General features: G+C 41.8%; 1 non-coding gene across 1 annotated transcript; it reads right to left on the reverse strand.

Moving 5' to 3' along the window:
* Positions 1-2,894: 2,894 nt before the first annotated feature.
* On the reverse strand, positions 2,895-3,001 carry LOC145609863 (small nucleolar RNA R71). The gene has a single exon (XR_014106137.1). It is a non-coding gene; the product is annotated as a small nucleolar RNA R71 (small nucleolar RNA).
* Between the last annotated feature and the right edge of the window lie 14,979 nt (positions 3,002-17,980).

Here is a 17,980-nt window from a genome sequence, read left to right on the forward strand (position 1 = left end):
ACACATTCTTGTTTGCGTTTTTCCGAAAATTCGAAACTCATTTTGCTTAATTTGCTTTGCTCGTTGAATTTTATGCCTTGAATTTGTTTAATTATGCTTGTATATTACTTTGGGAGTATTTTGAGACTTGTTTGACTCAATTTGGTGAAGAAATAAACAATTCACCATTGTAGGACCTCTTAAGGTCGTGAAGAACAATGTGGGTCGTTCTTTGCATTTTGACTGCTTTTACTTGTACAATTTGTCACAATGTTCATCATATGTTTACAAGAAATTGTTTATTTGCTCAAAGAACACTTCCATGCTTGTTTGAGATTTTGCTCTGTTTTAGTACTACGTACTCTGTTTTTTTTTAACATAGTATCATGCGGCTTAGGCGAACTTTAGATACTGTAGAAACTTAAGTTTAATTACTTTTACATACTTTAGCATGCTAGACGACGTGGTTCCGGTTCTCGGTCGAGGGACACACGTCGAGAGGACGAGCCCACCAGTGAGGGTGAGGACGTGCCTTCTACTTCCGGGCTGGGTGTCATGCCTGATTGGGACGAGTGCACTCTATTTCACGCGCCGGTTCATCATCTGTCGGAGAGAATCCGACGAGGTCTAGCGAGTGGGAGGACCCGTAGCCATGGCTCGGGTAATTCCACCATCATCTCCCTGTACGACAACTTCATCTGCCGCGATGAGGGGCTTCGTCGTCTTTGGGAGTCATGTGGGTTGACTCCTCTGCTGCAGGCCACTCGGGCCATGTTTTCATATGATGGGGGTAATGATGTGTTCATTTTATATATATATTTATCCCCGTCCCTTGGTCGTAATTAGTACTGTTTTTGGCTCAACCGAGCCACTTTTATTACTAATTTGTGTTTTCCAGTGCTTTGGTAGTTTTGCTTGTGTTTTGTAGGAATTTGCGTACTTGGAGCATTTTCCCGGGCTTTTAGAGGAGCATCTACGAGTATTGGAAGACCGCGGCCCAGTTCGATAGCCCAAGACCGATTGGAGGCATCAAATCGGTGATTAAGGGCTCGAGTATGAAGATCCAAGGAAGAAACTCGGATTGGGCCGAGGAAAAGAGGCCCAATCGAGTTGTTGGTGGCCCAAGAGAAGCCGCCCAAGTTCATGAGCTCGGCCCGGTGCACGCGCCCGGCCGGGCGGGCCAAAGCAAGACGCGCCCGGCCGGGCGCGAGAAGATTACTTTGAGAGGAATGGCGGGCCCGGTCGGGCGGCCCTCTGCCCGGCCGGGCGCGTGTAGATTTTCTAGAGGATTAGCTTTCCGATTAAGTTCGTTTTAGCGTGAACTCTTGCTTAGTATTAATGTAATTTTTATTAGGCAAGATTACCATCTCTTATCATTATTATTACTCTAGTATTAGTTTTTTCTCTTCCTTCTCTCTACTTAACTTTCTCTCTCTAGATTTTATTTTCTCTCTTGTTCCTTACACTCTTGTAATTCCGCCGTCTTGGTACGATTTCTCCTTTAATTAATCTCAGTATTTTATTCTTCCCGATTTCTGTTATGTCTTGTTTAATTATTATGCTTTGTTTAGTTTTGATCATGTCTGAGTAGTTTCCTTCTAGGGTTCAAGGGGATCTAATAAATAATATGAAAGGGTTAATTATATGATCGTTAATTATTAATGCTTAATTGATTTCTTATTGATTGTTTACATGCTATGCAATTAGATTTGGCCATATTTGATTGTATGAGTTTAGCAATATTGATTCGAGATTCGAGAGATGAGAATTGATGTTTAGGCTTAGTTTCAATAAGCAGATTAATTTATAAATGGTTAGGTCGAGATTCGAGAGATGAGATTTAATACCGGTAAATTAATTCTGTGATTGTAATACGTAGCGAAAGCCCTTTACGATCTGATTAATTAATGCATTGATGATTGATTATCGTGTTTACCCTGGAATATTGTTTATTAGTGAACCTATACCCTAGACTTTATTATTATTGATTTCTTCCCTTATTAATTCCCCTTACTCATAATCTTCGTAGTATAGTTATTAATCTCAAACAACAATTTGGTTACTTAATAATTTAGATTATAATTAATTAATTAGGAATAAAAAGACTTGTTTCCCTGTGGATTCGACCCTACTTCCCTATCTGCATAAGCTAGAGGACTTAGGTTATTATTTTTGATTAGGTGATACGACTTTAGCCTGTCAAAATTTGGCGCCGTTGCCGGGGAAACGGTTTTATTTTTATTTCTAATTATTCTTATAGTTTAGATTATTTTCTCTTTTGCCTCAAGGGACATTAGTTCTTTGAGATAGTACTAATATCTGTTTTTTTTAGTTCTTTGTTTATGCCCAGGTGTTCCAGATCAGGTTACATTCCATTCGATCCTGAGATCGAACGCTCGTTTCATAGACAAAAGAATCTTTACAGGCAGATCTTAGCAGATTCCGGGAGTAGTGATATTCCTGGAAATCCATTACCTTCCTCTAGTGATTCGGAGCATTCTTCTGATTCAGAACTAGAGATGGGTACACCACCACCTCCACCACCTCGTAAGCTTAGCGATTATTCGCAACCATCGCTGACAAATTTTCCGCATCTTTCTCCTACGCCCGATCTCGAGGGAGTCCAGTTTGAGATCAAGCCCCAATTCATTACGATGATAGAAAGAAAGCAATTCAGTGGAGCAAAGGGTGAAGATCCTAATCTTCACATTGCAGATTTCTGTCAATACTGCAATACTATTAGGCAGAATGGGGTAACGCAGGATCAAATCAGGGAGATTCTTTTTCCCTTTTCTTTATGTGGAAAAGCTAAATTATGGTTTAATGGTTTGAATAGAGCTGCACTTGGTATTACTAACTGGGAGAGTCTTGCACTGAATTTTTATAATAAATATTACCCTGCAGAGAAAACAGCTTTATTAAGAAGCGCCATTCAGAACTTTGCCCAGGAACCAGATGAAGCATTATATGAAGCTTGGGAAAGGTTCAAAGATCTGCAGAGGGAGTGTCCTCACCACAATTTGGCTAAGTGGCAACTAATTCAAGCCTTTTACAACGGATTAGGAAATGCATCTAGAACAATTTTAGACTCCGCAGCTAGCGGTAGATTTATGAATTTAAATGTTGATGATGCAGGTCAGGTTATTGAAGATATGGCAATCCATAATTCCCAATATGGGAATGCTAGAGGTTTTGCTCACAAGGGCAAGCATCATGTTGATTCAGTCACTTTATAGCAAGCCCAGCTTACTTCTATTTGTCAGAAATTAGATAATCTTACCACTAACAATTCCAATTCTGTTGCTAATGTTTCTGCTGTTGCTAATAATGCTAATGATGCTTTTTGTGAAAATTGTGGCAGTGTAGGTCATTATGAACAAGATTGCAGGAGTTCTATGGAGCAAGTTAATGCTTTCCAAACTTACAAGCAAAATAACCCTTACTCCAATTCCTACAATCCTGGCTACCGGAACCATCCCTACCTATCTTACCGTAGCACCAATGTTCAAAATCCTCCACCTCCACAACAACCACAACAAGCACCCCCTCCACAGCAGAAATACTACCATCCTCATGCCAATCAGAAACCCCCATCACAACCCCCTACTACATCTTCTGACCCTGCTTTATCAGAAATTAGGGCAATGCTGACTAATATGCAAAAGCATATGGAGAGTAGAGACCAACAGATTGACTCTATTATAGCCCATAATAAAGTCATGGACACCCAAATTGCCCAATTGTCCTCTACCCTTCAATCTCGTCAGCAGGGAGCTTTACCAGCGCAGGGAATCCAACCAACGGATCATGCAAATGCAATCACCCTAAGGAGTGGTTCACACTACGATGGGTCCCAAATGCCCAAAGAGGATGAACCTGAATTATCTGACATTGCTAATCCTGATTCCTTTGTACCAATTTCCCCTACAGGGCTGCAGGGTAAAATTCCTGATGCTAATATTTTTGATGATTCATTGCAGGGTACAACCCCAGGGAAGGATGCACCCCAGGAGAAGAGTAGGGAAGCACCACCAGTTATCAAATTACCTTTCCCTAATCGCCAACTAAAGACTAAGTTGGACAAGCAGTTTGGTAAGTTTCTGGAGGTTGTTAAAAATTTGCAGGTAACGGTTCCTTTTACTGAACTTATTACACAGGTTCCTGCATACGCTAAATTTATGAAAGATATTTTGACTAGGAAGAGGGCCTTTAATGAAGTAGAAACTGTCGCTTTTACTGAGGAGTGTAGTGCATTGTTACAAAATAAATCTCCTCCTAAATTAAAGGATCCTGGTAGTTTTTCTATCCCTTGTCATATTGGTAATGTCTTCATAGATAAAGCATTATGTGATTTGGGTGCTTCTGTTAGTGTAATGCCATCGTCTATCTGTTCTAAATTGAATATGGGTGAATTAAAAATTACTAATATCACTTTGCAAATGGCAGATCGTTCTGTTAGATATCCCTTAGGTATTTTAGAGGACGTCCCTGTTAGAGTTGGTAAATTTTTCATCCCTGTTGACTTTGTTGTTTTAGACATGGCTGAGGACACACAAATACCCATTATATTAGGTAGGCCTTTTCTCCATACTGCAGGAGCCATTATAGATGTTAAAAATGGTAAACTAACCCTATCTGTTGGTGATGATAATATTACTTTTAATTTAGGGAAGGTTTTAAAAGGTCCTATGCTTGAAGAAAACTGTTGTTTAATTGATGTGTTGGATATAATGGATGATATTTGTGATGATAGCTTGATACAGATTCTTGCAAGGGATCCCTTGGAAGAAATACTTTGTGGTAATTTGTCTGCAGGTGATGCGAGTATCTGGAGCAAGGAGGTGGATATTATTGAGAAAGCACTTGCCATAAAAGAACTGGATGACAAGGAAAATAAGAAGGTAGTAAAATTAGTTCAGGAATCGAAACCTGCAGAGGTAAAGAAACCCGAACTAAAACCTCTCCCTTCTCATTTAAAATATGTTTTTTCTTGATGAGCAGGAAATGAACCCTGTGATCATCAGTACTGCACTTGATGACCCACAAATTTCCCAACTTCTAGAGGTTCTCAGAACCCACAAAAGGGCAATAGGGTACAGTATTGATGATCTCAAGGGTATAAGCCCAGATTTTTGTATGCACAGGATACACCTAGAGGATAACTACAAGCCCTGCATTCAACCCCGGAGGAGGTTGAATCCTAACATGCAAGAGGTAGTCAAGAAAGAGGTTATGAAACTACTTGATGCAGGTATCATCTATCCTATTTCTGACTCCAAATGGGTAAGTCCTGTACAGGTGGTTCCTAAGAAGGGTGGGATGACTGTTGTTAAGAACGATAAAAATGAATTAATTCCCACTAGAACTGTTACAGGGTGGCGTATGTGCATTGACTATCGTAGATTAAATGTCGCCACTAAAAAGGACCACTTCCCTCTCCCCTTCATTGATCAAATGCTTGAGAGGTTAGCGAATCATAAGTTCTTTTGCTATTTAGATGGGTATTTGGGATTTTTCCAAATTCCGATCCACCCTGAAGATCAGGAAAAGACAACATTTACATGCCCTTATGGCACTTTTGCATATCGTAGAATGCCTTTTGGTTTATGTAATGCACCTGCTACTTTTCAACGTTGCATGATGAGTATCTTTTCTGAGTTCATAGAGTCTATCATGGAAGTCTTTATGGTTCTTCATTTGATGCATGCCTAATTAACCTAGCTAAAATCCTGAAAAGATGTGAAGAATGCAATTTGGTCTTAAATTGGGAAAAATGTCACTTTATGGTGACAGAGGGAGTAGTATTGGGTCACATTGTATCTGATAAGGGCATACAGGTAGACAGAGCAAAAATTTCAGTGATTGAGCAATTACCTCCTCCAGTTAATGTTAAGGGAGTTAGGAGTTTCTTGGGTCATGCGGGGTTTTATCGCCGTTTTATCAAAGATTTTTCTAAAATTGCTAAACCACTGACTCAGCTTTTGCTTAAGGATGCCCCTTTTGTTTTTACTGACGAGTGTCTTGAGTCTTTTAACAGGATCAAGCAGGCTTTAATATCGGCGCCCATCATATGTGCTCCTGACTGGAATCTTCCCTTCGAGATCATGTGCGATGCAAGCGACTTTGTTTTAGGAGCCGTGCTTGGACAGAGGAAAGACAAAGTTTTACATGCTATCTACTATGCTAGTAAAACTTTGGATGAGGCTCAAATCAACTATGCCACCACGGAGAAGAAGTTTTTAGCTGTCATTTACGCTTTAGAAAAATTTAGATCATATCTAGTTGGTTCTAAAGTTATTGTTTTTACTGACCATGCAGCTTTAAAGTACTTGATAGCCAAGGCGGAATCAAAGCCCAGGCTACTCCGGTGGGTTCTCTTGCTCCAGGACTTCAACATTGAAATTAGGGACAAAAAAGGTGCAGAGAACGTTGTGGCAGATCACTTGTCACGAATCAGGTATGATGAGGGTAAGGATTTTCTCCCTATAGACGATTCTTTCCCTGATGACAACCTGTATGCAGTGGTAGAGGAACACCCCTGGTACGCCGATTTTGCAAATTATTTAGTGGGTGGTACTCTACCTCTTGACTTGTCCTACCAACAAAAGAAGAAATTCCTGTATGATGTTAAACATTATTTTTTGGGATGATCCTTTTTTGTTTCGTGAGTGTGCAGATGGATTATTTCGCAGGTGCGTTCCCGAATGGGAGGTACACGGTATTCTTACTAGCTGCCACACTTCACCTTATGGAGGACATCATGGTCCCTCTAAAACAGTGGCCAAGATAAATGAGTCAGGATTCTATTGGCCCACCATGTTCAAGGATGCTAACATTTTTGTGCAGGCTTGTGACTCTTGCCAGAGGACTGGCAACATCTCGCGGCGGCATGAGATGCCTCAAACTGGGATTTTGGAAGTTGAAATTTTTGATGTTTGGGGTGTTGATTACATGGGACCGTTCCCTTCCTCTAGAGGGAACTGCTATATACTAGTCGCCGAAGATTATGTATCCAAGTGGGTAGAAGCCATTGCCACTCCTACCAATGACGCCAAGGTGGTCCATAGGCTTTTCAAGAAGACCATTTTTCCTAGATTCGGAGTGCCTAGAGCCATAATTAGTGACGGAGGATCCCACTTTCATGAGCGGAAGTTAGATACCCTCCTAAAGAAGTATGGTGTTTACCATAGGACAGGGCTAGCCTACCATCCCCAAACTAGTGGCCAAGTCGAAGTGTCTAATCGCGAGATTAAGGTAATCTTAGAGAAGGTGGTGGCAAAATCTAGGAAAGATTGGAGCGATAAGTTGGATGACACCCTATGGGCATATAGAACCGCATTTAAGACCCCTATAGGTACCACTCCCTATAGACTTGTGTACGGCAAAGCATGTCATCTTCCGGTGGAGTTAGAGTACAAGGCATATTAGGCTATTAAGGAGCTCAATTTGGACGCTAAGCTAGCGGGAGAGAAGAGGCTTCTACAACTTAACCAACTTGATGAGTTTAGGTTGATGGCCTATAATAGTGCGCGAGTCTACAAGGAAAAGACAAAGAGATGGCACGACAAGATGATCCTTCCGAGAGAATTCAAAGAGGGTGATAAGGTGTTGTTGTTCAACTCTAGGCTTAAACTTTTTCCAGGAAAGTTGAAGTCAAGGTGGTCGGGTCCTTTCACAGTAAAACGGGCCAACAAATTCGGTTCTGTAGAGTTGTTTGATGAGAATGGTAATGAATTCAAGGTAAATGGTCAGAGGCTTAAGATTTATCATGACGGAGCTACGATTGGTGCAGTTGAACTACTACACCTGACTAGTTCCAGCTCACCTTGAGAAACCTATGGTAAGGAGGTCGTGCGGGACCTAGATAAACCAGCGCTTTGCGGGAGGCAACCCGTATTTTACTTGCTTTTATTTTAGTTTTCTCTTTGTTTTTCTTATGAGAGGAGAGAGGAGGGAATTTAATGAGTTTTATGAGTTTTTGATACAGTTTACAGGAAAAGAGTTAGTCAAATTTTGAGGGAGAAAAAGTTCGTCAAAACCTGCTCTCGGGCCCGACCGGGCGGAGTTTCGCCCGACCGGGCGCGAGAGTTGACGAATACGGACTAAAAATTGGCCCGGCCGGGCGGGATTACGCCCGACCGGGAGCGAGAAGAAGTTTGAAAAGTGAAGAAATTGGCCCGACCGGGCGCGAGACAAAATTGTTCCAAGAGGGAAAGATCGCCCGATCGGGCGAAATGGCGCCCGATCGGGCGCGAGAGAAAGAAATTTGAGAAGGTTTAGATCGCCCGACCGGGCTCATGACCGCCCGGCCGGGCGCGATAACCAAACGTCTCACGAAATAAGATCGCCCGACCGGGCGGTACCTTGCCCGGCCGGGCGCGACAATCAACCGTCGTTTTTCTTTCCTTTTCCTTCTTCTTTTCTTCTTCTTTCTTCATTCTTCTTTCTTTCTTCCTTCACTTTATCTCTCTAAACTCTAAATTTCCTCTGACTTCTCTCTAAGTTTTCTCCTTATTCCCTTACCCAAATCCAAACCTTTTCACATATTATTACTCTTCTCTTCATCCTCTACATTTCTATACCACAATTTTTCAGTTTCCACAAATTAAATTTTCGACCACTACCTAAATGGCGGCTAAAAGAGAAAGAAGCCTACTCGGAGGAAGCTCCAGCTCGTCCCAGCAGTATGACCCGGCGCTCCAGCTCCCTCAGTGGCCGACGATCAAAATCGCAACGGCGGAGTGATGGGCGTTAGAACGGTCGCTCATTCCACACTCAATCAAACACATTTATTAACAAACACCTTACAAACCAAGCATAATGACAAGTAAGAGTTCGGTCCACAAGGAACGGGATATGGTTGCTAAAGATCTCAACACTTAAGCTAATTTGAAGTCAATGGTGAATTGGGGTTCTAAATCAATGGATTAAAGACACTAGGGAATGGGATCCACTCAACCAAGGCAATTAGGCAAACGGGAGTAAAATAGACAAGTTATAGCAAGGACTATATGTAAAATCAACCTCATGCAATAAGAAAACAACTCACACTACTAAACTTAGATTCCTCATTAGTCTAGCAATAGATGATACATAATCAAATTACAATAAGTAATGACATACTCAATTTACACTTCCATGTCAAATTAGGCACATCATGCTATCAAGCTCCTAAGTCAAGGGTAGCTAATCCTATCATGAAGAACTAACAAGCAATCTCATATAATCAATTTAATTGCAATACCAACATCAATGTTTCTCCCATATTTGCATAACTAACCCAAAAGGTTGAGTTTCACCCAACCCCTAGCAAGAAGACTACTCACAACTCATATTTATAAACATGCAATCAACAATTAGGGTTCTAACGACTTCAATAATTGGGATAAAGTGGTTAACGATTGAAATAACTATCATCCAATAACAAATTACCAAGAACTTAAGAAGATTTAAATGACATGCAAAAGCAAATGAAATCAGAAATTAAGTAGAAAAAGGTTGGAGAAATTACTAATTGAAGCTTGAAATTGAATAACAATGGAGGAACTTGTCTTCTACAATGATTGAGATTGAGAGTTCCAAACTAAATAATTAAATCTAACTAATGATTTGAGAGAATTTATGTTTCTACAATTACAAACTAAAAGGAAGCTCTGAAAACTTGGATCTCTCCTTACAATAGAGTCTAAGGGGGTATTTATATGACCCTCAAATAAAAAGGACGGAGAAAACAAGAGTCGGGTTTTTCTGCAGGTGAGCACGGACGTGCCAGGGGTGGCACGGACGTGCCACCCTAAGCACGGACGTGCAGATTTGGGCAGTAGCTCAGCTTTGGCCAGGCTAACTGCACGGCCGTGCAGTTTATGGCACGGACGTGCTGGCTGAGATGCACGGACGTGCTGAATCCTTGCACGTCCGTGCCAAATCGGGCAGTAGCAACGTTTGACTGAGATTGTCCTGCACGGCCGTGCAGGACATGGCACGTCCGTGCAGGGTCTTCTAAGGCCCTTTTCTTCACATTCTCTTTAGTTTTGCTCCTTTGTTACGGCTTCTAAACTTGGTTTGTCATCCATATGCTTCAAATCATCGGTTTTTGGTCCTGAAAACTCAACAAAAACACTAAAAACCCGTGAAGCAAGGGATACACAAAAATTGAATGAAAATAGGATAGAAAGTGAACCAAAATGCCAACATTTCAAGTAAACAAGGTTCAAAAATCACCCTAAAATCGTATCAAATAACAAGTTATCAAATCCCCCCAAGCTAAGTTTTTGCTAGTCCTCGAGCAAAACAAACATGCCAAATTAAGAAGGAAGATTACTTGCTAATGATCAAACCAAGGAGAGAAAACACAAACACAAATCCGCATGGCAAGAACCATAAACACTTTTAGCCCAAGTGAAAGCAATTTAAACCCCTAAGTCGCCTAAGAGGACGAGTTTTTATCTCGTGAGGGTTTCCCTTGAGCTTAACCCACAACTCACACAAACCACACCAACTAACATAGCACATTGTTGTTCTCAAAGTGGTCAAAACACACAAAACCAATATTTTTATTGCCCAAGTCAACTCATCGGGATACAAAACACAAGCAAGACAAGTGAGCAACTTTCAAGAATCACCATTCATACAAATGTGCACCTAAGTTGGGGGTAGAGAGGCGAACTAAGCAAGGTTGCACTAGGATACTTCGTTATACCTTTTACTAGTTCATTAGAGCACGTCTAGATATTCCAAAGTTGCAAAGCCCTTTTTCGGTTATAAAATCTCAAAATGCAAGTCCACCTCCCAAAATGCACTCCCAAGCCCTTTCAACTACGCTCTAATTCGGGAATTTACACAAGAAACTTCAAAATAGAAAGCGTGTGGGAGGCATCCACAAATTGACCTCTAGAATAGAAAAAGTGAAAATTTTGAGGATTTTGGAGGAGTTTTATTTATTTATTTTCACTTCTCCACTCTTCCCCTTTTTTCTTTTTTTTTTTTTTTTTTTTGGTAATTCATTGCCCTCGCCTCTTTTAACTTTGAGTGGCTCTTTCTTTTATTCGAAACATGTGGCTTATTATGCCACTTATTACACAAGATATGCATAGAACTAATTCCCTAGCAGAGTTTCGTTTCGGGGAGGAAGGGAGACACACCAAGGGCACAAGGGACCGCAATTTGATTCAAACATATCCTACTTTGGGAAAATTAGACAATATCCTATGCTAGACGTGCAATTGAGCATTCATCGGTTTTCATTTCATATACACTAGTGCAATCGAGATTAATAAGCCTCTAAATGACCCCAACTCTTGCACACACCCTTCTAAAAGAACTTTACTCATCACTCAAGAGTCAAGCAAGCAAATCGTATAAGCATCGTCATTTGAGTCTCATCCAAGGGCTATTTTTCGGTTTTTTTTTTTTAGTTGGACGAGTTAGGAGAACTAAACTAAGCATAAAAAAAATAGAACACAACTATACAAATAAATGAAGAGAGGAGAGAAGAAAGGTATTCACACATTAAGAGATTTGGATTTAGGGCGTTGGATTTCAAAGGGAGCAAATTTGGATGTTAAGGGGTTTGGATGTTAGGGGAAGGAACAAACAACATGCAAGGTAATCACCAATCAAGCACAAACAAGAACCAATCAACAAAACCAAAGAGAAAGACTCCCCCCCAAGCTACCATACACATTGTCCCCAATGTTGAAACAATAAAAGCACAAGAAAGGGGAAAAAGAGACTAACTCATTGGTTTGGTCCTCCTTGGGAGCTTGAGCCCCCGGGGTACCAATGTCGGTAGGCATTTCGGAACTCACCTAATTCCGACCGAAGTCCTTCGAAGCTTGTCCTCATATTGTCGTAGGAGGACCTCATATCTTCGTGAGACTTTCTCATAGTCTCGAACTCGGTGGTCATCCGGTTGAACCCTTGGTTCATCATATGCATTTGCTGCTCGAAGGTGAGGGGTGGGTTGCCCTCACCCATGCCTTGACCTTGGTATCCTTGCTGGTACCCTTGTTGGTGATCGTGTTGTTGTTGTTGGAATTGTTGTTGTGGAGGTTGTTGTGGAGGTTGCTGCTGCTCTCCTTGCTCTTGCCCCTCTTCATCGTCTTCATCGCCGGGAGCCCAATCGTGGTCTCTCTCGAAGATCCAGTTGGTCTCGTCGTCGATGAAGGTCCGCTCCGGGTCGGGGAGGTAGGCGTAGGACCGGCCACTGACGTGCCACAGGTAGGGGTGTGGCCCCTCGACGTCCTCCACCCACCTCATTGTCCTAAGCGACTGCATATCGATCCGCGTCGCTCCCGGGCAAACCTGCTGATCTGCAAAATCAAGATTAAGAGCAGCAGCAATAATAGTGATCATACCACCTATGGTGATGTTACCGGACCCGGTGGCAACATCCTCTAGGTGGTCTACAAACCAGGACCCTACATCTAGGGCCGAACTACCCATACTCAAGTGCCATAGGAAGTGAAGCTCCCTAGTGGACACTACCCCCGAACTGTCACCTCTAGCGAACGTCGTGTTCGCTATGGTGCGCTGTGACAACCTAAATGCGGGGTGGATAATGGCCGTGGCCTTATCGGTCCTGGGGTTGTAGTTAAAGAGGCCGGTGATCTTCCTCCAAAACTCACCTGCGTTATAGGTACGGGGTGGCCTATCTTTTGCCCCAATAGTTCCGTTTGTAGGCCACCCGAACGCTTGGTTCACCCTATTGATGGTCATGGTATGGGTGGTGTTCATGAGTTGGAAAGTGATACGGCGGGGGTTCCTAGTTGTGTCCCGTTGGACTTGTAGGGTGGAGAGGAATTCAAGAGTTAATCTCTTGTAGGTCAAGGCATGTAAGTCTAGCCAACTACCTAGGCCACATCCCTCGAATAACAATCTTATGTCCTCCCCCACTCCTAGGGACTCGGCAACCTCCTCACTATAGAACTTGGTCGGCCTAATTCTCCTCCTACTATTTCTCAGAAAGTTGTTTGCAAAAGTTTCGTCATTGAAAATTATTCCCATTGTATCCACTTGTGGTGGACCAACGGGAGGAGGAGGAGAAGGGTTGCGGTACCTAGCGTCCGTGTTTCTAGGTCGATTTCTTCTAGACATGGTCGGATTTATGCAATGCAATCAAACAAACCACAACCAAATAATCAACACAATAAACACACAATAGGCACTAGGTCCACTAAACACAAATAAAGCTCAAACAAGGCCAATAGATATTACACAATCAAACTTAGCTCTAAGTCTCCCACCTAAAACAAGCAAATCACCAAGCCACTAAGACTTAATCCAATCACAACCACAACAATTCTAATATCAAAATTATGCACTAGAATCAACAAAACCAACACAACAATTTACTCAAACAAGCATGCTTTGTCATGTATGAAAATCATTTCCTCACCCTCACTTACAAAAGTTCAATTCTCAAAACACACCAAAATTCATTCAAACTTTATAATACTTGGCAATTATCAATTATCAATCACTCATAACCAATTTCAACAAGCTTTCATAAGCAATTTGATACAAAAATCCAAGAATTAAAGCATAAAAATAGTTAAAGGGAGGAACGATTATACCGAGCTTATCGTGGGTGTAAAACCCGCAAATGAACCTCTCTTGCCTTCCTTTTTGCTTGCTTGACAACCTCCTTCAACCAATTGCTCCAAAATTTACTCACAAAGAAAACCCCCAAATCAATTTTTTTTTTTTCAAGTAAGGGTTTGAGTTTTTGGGTGATTTTTGGGGTTAAATGTGATAAAAGTGGTAGTAGTTTGTGAATTTGTTGAAATGGAGTGAAGATTTTGTGAAATTTGTAAAATTTGAGTGAGAAATTGAGTGTTTGTGGGGGATTTGAGTGAGTTGGGATGAAGAGAAGAGGGGTTTTCTAGAGAGAGAGAGGAGTGAGAATCGTGAGATTGAAAGGAGGAGTGAGGAAATTTTTTTTTTTTTTAAGGAAAACCCGTGCCAAAATCGAGGCTGCACGGACGTGCCAAATTTGGCACGGACGTGCAGTTTCGATCAGTTTTGGAGTAAAGTTCCTGCTCGATTTGGCACGGACGTGCTGAATTTGGCACGTCCGTGCCAAATTCCGAAGCATTTTGGCACTTACTGCCTGATTCTGCACGGACGTGCGATGTTCTGCACGTCCGTGCAGACCTGATGCTGCCCTTTTTTTTTTTTCTCTTTTTTTTTTTTTTTTTTTTTTTTACTAATAATAAGGCATAATAATAATAATAATAATAATAAAATTATTATTATCACCATTATTATTATTATTATTTAAAAAATTGCCTACTACTTCCTTTTCACAAAAACCTTTTCTTACTTCTCTTTTCATCAACACCTACAAAAGACATTGAAAGAAAAGTTAGTAATAGCAAAGTGATGGAAATTAAGTAATAGCTTATTGAGAGAGAGAGAGTTGAGAAACTCGGGTTGCCTCCCGGAAGCGCTCTTTTAACGTCACTAGCTTGACGACCTCCACACCTAGGAGATAAGATTACATTGAGTTGATTCTAAAACACCCACATGAGCACCCTCGTAGTAAAGCTTGAGGCGATGCCCATTCACCTTGAAAAATCTCTTGCCGTCCATATCCCATACTTCCACGGCTCCATGAGGAAACACTTCCTTGACGACAAAAGGCCCACTCCACCTTGATAAAAGTTTCCCGGGAAACAATTTCATCCTAGAGTTGTAGAGGAGTACCTTATCGCCCTTTTGAAATGCTTTCTTTTCAATGTTCCGGTCGTGACAATCCTTAGTGCGATTCTTATAGTTGCTGGCACACTCATAGGCTTCCAACCTTAGCTCTTCAAGCTCATGCAAATCAAGCCATCTTTGCTCTCCCGCGCTAGCCAAGTCGAAATTAATCTTCTTGATCGCCCATTGGGTTCGGTGCTCAAGCTCCACCGGTAGATGACAAGATTTTCCATACACTAGCCGGTATGGAGTTGTGCCTATTGGGGTCTTGTACGCCGTCCTATATGCCCATAGAGCGTCGTCAAGCTTTTCCGACCAATCCTTCCTATTCTTAGCAACCGTCTTCTCGAGGATTAGCTTTATTTGACGGTTAGACACTTCCGCTTGTCCACTTGTTTGTGGATGATAGGTAAGGCCGAATCTTTGGTGGACCCCGTGCTTTCTTAGCATCCTTTGAAAAGCACTATGAACAAAATGTGAACCATTATCACTCACCACCGCCCTTGGAATACCGAATCTTGGGAATATGACTTTTTTGAACATCTTCATGACAACCTTGTGGTCATTGGTTGGGGAGGCAATGGCTTCCACCCATTTTGATACATAGTCGACCGCCACAAGGATGTATTGATTTCCATGAGAATTCGGGAATGGCCCCATGAAATCCATACCCCAAACATCAAATACCTCAAGCTCAAGAATCGGTTGTTGGGGCATCTCATTGCGCTTGGATATGTTGCCGGTTCGTTGACACCGGTCACAAGTCTTCACAAATCCCCAAGCGTCCTTGAAAATGTGAGGCCACCACAACCCGCTATGCAAGATTTTCAATGCAGTTTTGTTGGCTCCCATATGCCCTCCACATGGATCGGAATGGCACATCTTGAGCACTTCTTGCACTTGTTCATCCGGGACACACCTACGGAGCAAACCATCTACTCCTCGTTTGTAGAGAATGGGATCATCCCATACATAATGTCTTGCTTCTCTTTTTAGCTTCTTCCTTTGATTCTTGGAGAAATCGGGTGGACATTCTCCACAAGCCAAGTAGTTCACCAAGTCGGCGAACCAAGGAAGCTCCTTTTCATTCAAAATGTAAAGCACATCATCTCTCAATTCATCACTTATAGGGATTTCATCATCGCTAGCTTGCACATTCTCTAGTCGGGAAAGATGGTCCGCAACCACATTCTCGGCCCCCTTTTTATCACGGATTTCAACATCAAATTGTTGGAGAGATAAGACCCACCGAAGAAGACGTGGCTTGGATTCTTTCTTTGCAATAAGGTACCTAATGGCTGCGTGATCGGTATAGACAATAGTTTTGGAACCAATGAGGTAGTTCCAAAACTTCTCAAAAGCATGAACCACGGCAAGAAACTCTTTCTCCGTTGTGGTGTAGTTCCGTTGAGCTTCATTCAAGGTCTTAGACATGTAGTAAATCACGTGAAGCTTCTTCTCTACCCTTTGCCCCAATACTCCTCCAATCGCAACATCACTTGCATCGCACATAAGTTCAAACGGCAAATCCCATCTTGGCCCTTGTACAATTGGAGTTGAGATTAAGGCCTCCTTTAATTTGTTGAAAGCTTGGAGACACTTTTCATCAAAAATAAAGATGGCATCCTTTTGAAGAAGAGCATTTAGGGGTCTAGCAATTTGTGAAAAATCCTTGATGAATCTTCTGTAGAACCCGGCATGCCCCAAAAATGACCTTACTCCTCTCACATTGATTGGTGGCGGTAGCTTCTCTATCACTTCAACTTTGGCCTTGTCAACCTCAATCCCTTTGCTCGAAATCTTGTGACCAAGGACAATTCCCTCTTCCACCATAAAGTGGCATTTTTCCCAATTCAAAACCAAATTGACCTTCTCACATCTTGCCAAGCACTTGCCCAAGTTGGACAAGCAATCCTCGAATGAAAGGCCCCCTACCGAGAAGTCATCCATGAAAACTTCCATTTCGGCTTCAAGCATGTCCCCAAAAATACTCATCATGCATCTTTGGAAGGTTGCCGGTGCGTTGCAAAGCCCGAAGGGCATCCTCCTATATGCAAAAGTTCCATAGGGACAAGTAAAAGTTGTTTTCTCTTGATCATCCGGGTTTATAGGGATTTGAAAGAAACCCGAATAACCATCAAGAAAGCAATAATACTTGTGCTTGGTTAGTCTTTCAAGCATTTGGTCGATAAAAGGGAGAGGGAAATGATCCTTGTTGGTGGATGCATTTAGACGTCTATAGTCTATGCACATCCTCCAACCGGTCACCGTTCTAGTTGAAATGAGATCACCATTCTCATTTTCAACTACGGTCATTCCTCCCTTTTTAGGGACCACATGAACAGGGGAAACCCATCTAGAACTCGAAATGGGGAAGATGATGCCGGCATCAAGGAGTTTGGTGATTTCTTTCTTCACCACCTCCCCCATTTGAGGATTGAGTTTCCTTTGCCTCTCAATGGAAGGCTTAGCACCCTCCTCAAGTGTTATGTGGTGCATACATAAAGCCGGACTAATACCTTTGAGGTTATCTATGGTATAGCCTAAAGCACCTTGGTGGTCTCTCAAAACACCACATAACATTTGATTTTGGCACTCATTCAAAGAAGAATTCACAATAATCGGAAAAGTTGAATTGGGGCCCAAAAATTCATACCTTAGGTGTGATGGTAGAGGTTTCAATTCTACCATTGGAACACCCTTACCTTCTCTTGAGGTAGCTACTTCTAGTGCATCATGTGTTGTGATTCCCATGCACACTTGCTCATCGCTTGATTCCGTACTTCCTTCAAGCATCTCCTCATACAATGCCATCTCTTTGCTTTGGTCACCTATCTTTTCCTTGTTCAAAAGGACATTCTCAAGGGCATCATTAGTAGTGAGCAAGTGCTCATGCATGGAAGTTACAATAGAATCAATAGTATCAATCATCATGCAATTATCAAGATTAGAGCTTGGATATTTCATGCTCTCATTCAAGTCAAATTCTATTACCTCATCTCCTACTTTTAGTGAAATTTTAGCACTTTTAACATCTATTAAAGCACCCGAAGTAGCAAGAAAAGGTCTTCCTAGAATTATTGGAATGTTAACATCTTCGTCCATCTCTAACACAACAAAATCCACCGGGATTACAAACTTTCCTACCCTTAGAGGAACATCCTCTACCTTACCCTTTGGGAATTTAATAGAGCGATCGGCCAATTGTAGGGTGATGTTGGTGGGTAGAAGTTCCCCTATCCCAAGTCTTTGGTATACCGAGTATGGCATTAGGCTAACACTAGCCCCTAGGTCACACAAA

This window comes from Chenopodium album, chromosome 23 (assembly GCF_948465745.1).
Source record: "Chenopodium album chromosome 23, dcCheAlbu1.1, whole genome shotgun sequence".
Classification (NCBI taxonomy): domain Eukaryota; kingdom Viridiplantae; phylum Streptophyta; class Magnoliopsida; order Caryophyllales; family Amaranthaceae; genus Chenopodium; species Chenopodium album.